Raw genomic sequence first — 7,186 nt, 5'->3', positions numbered from 1 at the left:
CATAGAAGGACAATAGACGGCCATAGAATGAGACGCTGGCTTCTGACATTTCTAAGAAGGCGTGTCAATGGCGTCACTTTGCAGCTGGGACATTCAGACAATATCACTCGCATACTATTTTGTTTTGTCTGCGTCAATGAAATGCGTTTCACTTTCACGGCAAAATCCGGACGGCTAACAAAATTTGCGTTTATGGAGAGACGAGACCGTGCATAAGTGTTTTATTGATTTTGTTTTATCTGAAGTTTGAGATTCTGCGGTACATTTGCGTTCACTAAGCTGTTGAGAGCTTAGTACGCTGTCAGTGGCGTAAAGCCGTGTCGAACGGCCAAAGTGGCGATGCACTTAAATTTTACAGTGACGAGCAGTTAGGAGTGAGTTACGCTATAATTTAAAGCTATTCCAAACTTTTCTATTCCAATTCTGCAATCAGCCCTCCGCGATTGGTCAAAAACGTTTTTGACCACTCCCACGTCACCTGTCTGTCACGCGATGTCACGAAAACAGCGATAGCTCCCCATCTGGTCTGACGTGCACACCTGCATATGCGTGATTGGACAGAACAAAAGAAAAATAGTTATTTTTGGTTCGACGCCGTTTTGCCATTAACCTCCGACTATTGGTCAAAGGTTTTCGGGCTACACCCACTTGACCTGCCTGTCACGCGACGCCACAAAACCACGGAAACTCACCAAGTCAAAGTGACGTGACCACGTTAAAAATGCATTAATATGTCCAACAAAACTGAGTTTTCTTCTGAATAGCCGCAGGCTGCCCCGTTCCGGAAGGAATAAATGAAAGCTGCCGGCGATCTCTCAGCTACTGGCTACTCGCAGCTGGCGGAGAGCATGGGTTTATTTGCGTGCAATAAAGCTTTTTGCGTGGCCGTGTGACGTTTTCGAGCACTTCCGGCACGTTTACGACTTCGTTCTGCCAACTCTTCTTTGCTCTTCTCTTTTTTAGCGGCATTCTTAAGCGTCCGTTGCATGCCGCCGCGATTTTCGACCAGTCAACGCAAGCTAAGTAAGGGAAATCGGACCAATCACAGAGGCCAGCACTACCCCCTTCATCCGGTTATCGATTTTCAGGGCACTGGCTAGACGCCATCGAATCCCTCTCCACTTGAGCGTGCTCTTCGCCTCTTGTCAGCCATTTGGATCAGACAAGCAGCTCAGTCTACGCAACTTTAGTCGTTCTTAAAACAAACAAAAGTGACCTCCTGTGAATTACGAAAGCGTTTAATTGGTCTCTTCAGACAACCCTGCCGATCACCGCCCGATGCTTGCGTCAGCGGTTACGCAAACTTGACGTTAGGAAATCGGAATAAAATCCTACAGGAATATTTTCACGTTATAGGGCCCAGGAGTAAGCCTGACCTCTTCCTTCATTCGTCCCGCTTGAGTCATGCCTTCAAATGCAACCACTGCCAATCTGAAACATCACTTTCTGTCCTTCACACACACACCCACACACACACACACACACACACACACACACACACACACACACACACACACACACACACACACACACACACACATATATATATATATATATATATATATATATATATAGAGAGAGAGAGAGAGAGAGAGAGAGGAGATACAAACAACTATAAGGTGCCTCAGAAAGGCTGACCTACAGTTTATAGGAGGATATATCGAGGAGGATAGGTTGTCATATCGAAACCTAGGCAGGCTTTCTTATCCCATGACTTCTCCACACAATTTCCCAAGTCGTGAGATTGTTCCCCACCTGTGGCAAGTTGTGTCTTTATCCGCTTTCATTTCCATTAATTTATGATTTCTTTAATTCATTTAGTAAGCACAAGTAATTTCCCATGTGTTGTCCTTGGTGTCTTTATTTTCTGGGTTCTTCTGATATATATATATATATATATATATATATATATATATGAAAAAGCACCTGAAACAAAGGGCCTGTTAGGTCAAGTGTGTACGGAGGTGGCAAGTTCGGCCAGCCTGCTAGCAAAAGCAGGAGAAACGGCGGGCCCGTCTGGAGAAGTCTGTACGGGAGTGGCAAGTTCAGTCAGCCTGGCAGAAAAAGCAGAAGAAACGGAGGGCCCGTTAGCACAAGATGGTACGGAGGTGGCAAGCTCGGCAAGTCTGGCAGAAACAGCACAAGAAACGGAGGGCCTGTTAGGCCAAGTGCGTACAAAGGTGGCAAGTTCGACCAGCCTGCCGGAAAAAGCACAAGAAACGGAGGGCCTGTCAGGCCAAATGCGTACGGAGATGGCAAGTTCAGCCAGCCTACATGAAAAAGCACAAGAAAGGCAAGGCCAATTAGACGAAGTGTGTACGGAGGTGACATGTTTGGCTAGCCTGCCAGGAAAACCATAAGAAACGGAGGGGCCGTTACGAGAAGTGTGTACAGATTTTCAGGTTCGGCCGGCTTGCCGAAAACAGCACAAGAAACGGAGGGACCATTAGGCTAAGTGCGCACGCAAGTGGCATGTTCAGCCCGCCTGCCAGAAAAAGTAACAGAAACGGAGGGCCCGTTAAGCCAAGTGTGAATGGAGGGTTCAAGTGTTCAGCCAGCCTAACAGAAACTGCATAAGGAACGGAAGGCCCGTTAGGTCAATGCGTATGTAGGTGGCAAGTTCAGCCAGCCTGCCCGAAAATGCACAGGAAACGGAGGACCCATTAGGCCAAGTGTGTGTGGTAGTGGCAAATTTGGCTAGCCTGCTAGAAAAAGCACAAGAAATGGAGGGCAAGTCAGGTCAAGTGTGTGCGGTGGTGGCAAGTTCAGCCGGCCTGGTAAAAACAGCACAACAAATGGAGGGCCCGTTAGGCCAAGTGTTTTGGGGGCGTGGCAAGTTCGGCAAGCGTTCCACACAAGCACAAGAAATGGAGGGCCCGTCAGGTAAAGTGCGCGCAGACGTGGCAAGTATTGCCAGCCTCCGTGAAAAAGCACAAGAAACAGATGGCCCATTAGGCCAAGTGTGTAAGCAGGTGGCAAGTTTGGCCAGCCGGCCAGAAAAAGCATAATAAACAAAGATCCCGTTCAGCCATGTGTGTAGAGAGGTGGCAAGTTCGTCCAGCCTACCAGAAAAAGCACGAGAAAATGAGGGCCCGTTATGCCAAGTCTGTATGGAGGTGGGAATTTCAGCCACCGTGCCAGAAAAAAAGCACAGGAAACGGAGGGCCAATCAGGCAAAGTGTGGGCGGATGTGCCAAATTCGTCCAGCCTGCTTGAAAATATACAAGAAACGGAGGGCCCGTTTGACGAAGTGTGTACGGAGGTGGCAAATTCGGCGAGCCTTGCATAAAAAGCGCAAGAAACGGAGCGCCCGTTAGACCAAGTGTGTATGGAGGTAGAAACTTTGGCCAACTTGCCAGAAAAAGCAGAAATAGAGGGCACGTCAGGCCAAGTGAGTACGGAGGTAACAAGGTCGGCAAGCCTGGCAGAAACAGTACCAGATATGGAGGGCTCTTCGGACCAAGTTTGTGCGGAGGTGGCAGGCAAGGCCAGCCGGCGTCAAACAGCACAATAAATGGAGGGCCCGTGAGGCCAAGTACACACGCAGGTGGCAAGTTCGGCCAGCGTGTCAGAAAAAGCATTAGAAACGGAGCCCTCGTTAGGCAATGTGTTTACGGAGACGCCAAATTCATTTAGGCTCTCAGAAAAAAGCACAAGAAACGGAGGGCCTTTACGCGAAGTGTATACGGAGTTGGCGAGTTTGAGCAGCATCCGAGAAAAAGCACAAGAAGCGGATGGCGCGTTAGGCCAAGTTTGTGCGGAAGTGGCCAATTCAGCCATCCTTCCAAAAACGCACAAGAAACAGAGAGCCCATTAGGACAAGTACGCACGGAGGTGGCAAGTTCGGCCCACCTGCAAGAAAAAGCAGTAGCGGAGGTCCAGTTAGGCCAAGTGGGTACGAAGGTGGCTGATTCGGTCAGCCTGCGAGAAAAAGCAAGAGAAACGGAGGGCTCATTAGGCCAAGTGTATATACAAGCGGCAACTTCGGTCAGCCTGCCAGAAGAAGCACAATAAATGGAGGGCCCGTTAGGCAAAGTTTGTACAGAGGTTGCAAATTCGGCAAGCCAGCCTGAAAAATCACAAGAGACGGAGGGCCCGTCAGCCCAAGTGTGTGCTGATATGTAGAGTTTGGCTAGCCGGCATGAAAAAGCACAAGAAACCGAGAGCCAATTAGGCCAATTGGGTACATAGGTGTGAAGTTGGTCCAGCCTACCAGAAGAAGCACAAGAAATTGAGGGCTCGTTAGGCCAAGTGTGTATGGAGGTCGCAATTTCAGCCAGCCTGCCAGTAAAAGCACAAGAAACGGAGTGCCAATCAGGCCAAGTGTGCTCGGAGGTGGTAAGTTCGGCCAGCCAGCATGAAACAGCCCAAAAACCGGAGGGCCCGTTAGGGCTAGTACGACGAAAGTGGTGAGTACGGCCAGCATGCCAGAAAAAGCACAAAAAATTGAGAGTACATTAGGCCAAGTGTGTATGGAAGTGGGAATTTCAGCCAGCCTGCCAGAATCAGCACAACATAGGAGGGCCAATCAGACAAAGTGTGTGCAGAGGTGGCAAGATTGGCCAGCCTGCTTGAAAAAGCACAACGGAGGTCCCGTTAGGCCAAGTATGTACGGAGGTGGCAAGTTCGGCTAGCCTGCCTGAAAAGCCCAAGAAACGGAGGGCCCGTCAGCCCAAGTGTGCGCAGATGTGGGAAGTTCTGCCAGCCTGCGTGAAAAAGCACAAGAAACGTAGGGCTCATTAGGCCATGTGTGTACATAGGCGGCAAGTTTGGCCAGCCGTCCAGAAAAAGCATAAGAAACGGAGGTCTCGTTCAGCCACGTGGGTAGACAAGTGGCAAGTTCGTCCAGCCTACTAGAAAAAGCACGAGAAATTTAGAGCGCTTTGGCCAAGTCTGTATGGAGGTGGGAATTTCAGCCAGCCTGCCAGATAAAGCACAAGAACCGGAGGGCCAATCAGGCGGAGTGTGTGCGGAGGTGGCAAGTTCAGCCAGCCTCCTTGAAAACGCACAAGAAACGATGGGCCCGTTAGACCGAGTGTGCACGGAGGTGGCAAGTTCGGCCAGCCTGCCTGAAAAAGCACAAGAAACGCAGGGCATGGAGGTGGCAAGTTCATACAGCCTGATAGAAAAAGTACAATAAACGGAGACCCGTTAGGCGAAGCGTATAGGGAGGTGGCATTTTCGTACAGCCTACAAGAAAAAGCACAAGAAATTGAGGGCCCGTCAGGCCAAGTTTGTATGGAGGTGTCCTTTTCAGCTAGAGTTTCAGAAAGAGCACAAGAAAAGGAGGGCCAATCAGGCCAAGTGTGTGCGGAGGTGGCAAGTTCGGCAAGCCTGCATGAGAAAGCACAAGAAACGAAGGGCCCGTTAGGGAAGTGTGTACGGAGGGAACAAATTCGGCTAGCCTTGCAGAAAAAACAAAGGAAACGGAGCATCCATTAGACCAAGTGCGTACGGAGGTGGCAAGGTTGGACAGCTTGCCAGGAAAAGCAGACGAAACGGAGGGCGCATCACGGCAAGTGTGTATGCAGGTGGCAAATTTGGCAAGCGCTTCACAAAAAGCACAAGAAACAGAGGACCCGTAAGCCCAAGTGTGGGCTGAAGTGTAAAGTTCTGCCAGCGTGCATGAAAAAGCACAAGAAATGAAGGGCCCATTATGCCAAGTGTGTATAGTGGTTGCAAATTCAGCGAGCCTACCAGAAAAAGTACGAGAAACGTAGTGCCAATTAGGCCAAGTGTGTGCAGAGATGGCAAGTTCGGTCAGCCAGCATGAAAAAGCACAAGAAATGGAAAGTACGCAAGGCCCAATCTTTAAGGCGGGGGCAAGATCGGCTAGTCTCCCATAACAAGCACCAAAACGGAGGGCGCGTCAGCCCAAGTGTGTACGGAGGTGGTAAATTCGGCAAGCGTTCCACAAGAACACGAGAAACGGAGGGCCCGTAAGCCCAAGTGTGTGCTGGTATGTAAAGTTTGGCCAGCCTGCATGAAAAAGCACAAGAAACGGAGGGCCCATTAGGCCAAGCATGTACATAGGTGTCAAATTTGTCCAGCCTACCCGAAGAAGCACGAGAATTTGAGGGCCATATAGTTCAAGTGTATATGGAGGTTGCAATTTCAGCCAGCCGGCCAGAAAAAGCACAAGAAACGGAGTGCCAATCAGGCCAAGTGTCTTCGGAGGTGGTAAGTTCGGCCAGCCAGCATGAAAAAAGCCCAAGAATCGGAGGGCCCATTAGGGCAAATGCCTACGAAGGTGGCGAGTTCGGCCAGCGTGCTTGAAAAAAGCACAAGAAACGGAGGGCCCGTTAGGCCAAGTGTGTACGGAGGTGGCAAGTTCGGCTAGCCTGCCTGAAAAAGCACAAAAAACGTAGGGCCCGTCAGGCCAAGTGTGTATGGAATTGGCAAGTTCGACGAGCCTGCAAGAAAAAGCACAGGAGGGACCGCATAGCCAAGTGTGCATGGAAGTGGCAAGTTCCGCAAGCGTTGCACAAAAAGCACAAGACATGGAGGGTCCGTCAGCCCAAGTGTGTACAGAATGGCATTTTCGGGCAGCCTGCTTGAAAATGCACAAGAAACGGAGTGCCCATTAGGCCAGGTGCGTACGGAAGTGGAAAGTTCGGATATCCTGCCTCAAAAACACAGGAAATGGAGGCCCGTTAGCAGAATCGTATACGGAGTTAGCAAGTTTGGCAAGTATGGCAGAAGCAGCATAAGAAACGGAGGGTCCGTTTGGGAAAGTGTGTACCGATGTGGGAAGTTCAGCCAGCCTCAGTGAAAAAGCACAAGTAACGGATAACCCGTTAGGCCAAGTGTGTATGTATGTCGCAAGTTTGGCGAGCTGGTCAGAAAAAGCGTAACAAACGAAGGTCCCGTTCAGCCACGTGTGTACAGAGGTGGCATGTTCGTCCAGCCTACTAGGAAAAGCACAAAAAATTGAAGGCCCGTCAGGCCAAGTCTGTATGAAGGTGTCCATTTCAGCCAGCCTGCGAGATAGAGCAGTAGAAACGGAGGACCAGTCAGGCCAAGTGTGTGCGGTGGTGGCAAGTTTGGCCAGCTGGCCAGGAAAAGCAGATGAAACAGAGGGCGCATCAGGCCAAGTGTGTACGGAGGTGGCAAATTCGGCAAGCGTTCCACAAAAAGCACAAGAAACGGAGGGCCCGTCTGCCCAAGTGTGTGCTGATATGTAGAG

At 50.1% G+C, this 7,186-nt stretch overlaps 1 protein-coding gene across 2 annotated transcripts in view; it reads left to right on the top strand.

Moving 5' to 3' along the window:
* LOC126544681 (juvenile hormone acid O-methyltransferase-like) overlaps positions 1-7,186 on the top strand; it is a 114,278-nt gene that overhangs the window by 69,139 nt on the left and 37,953 nt on the right. The window lies entirely within an intron of this gene.

The sequence above is a fragment of the Dermacentor andersoni genome, chromosome 10, assembly GCF_023375885.2.
Source record: "Dermacentor andersoni chromosome 10, qqDerAnde1_hic_scaffold, whole genome shotgun sequence".
Classification (NCBI taxonomy): domain Eukaryota; kingdom Metazoa; phylum Arthropoda; class Arachnida; order Ixodida; family Ixodidae; genus Dermacentor; species Dermacentor andersoni.
This window is presented reverse-complemented; position numbering and strand designations above follow the sequence as displayed.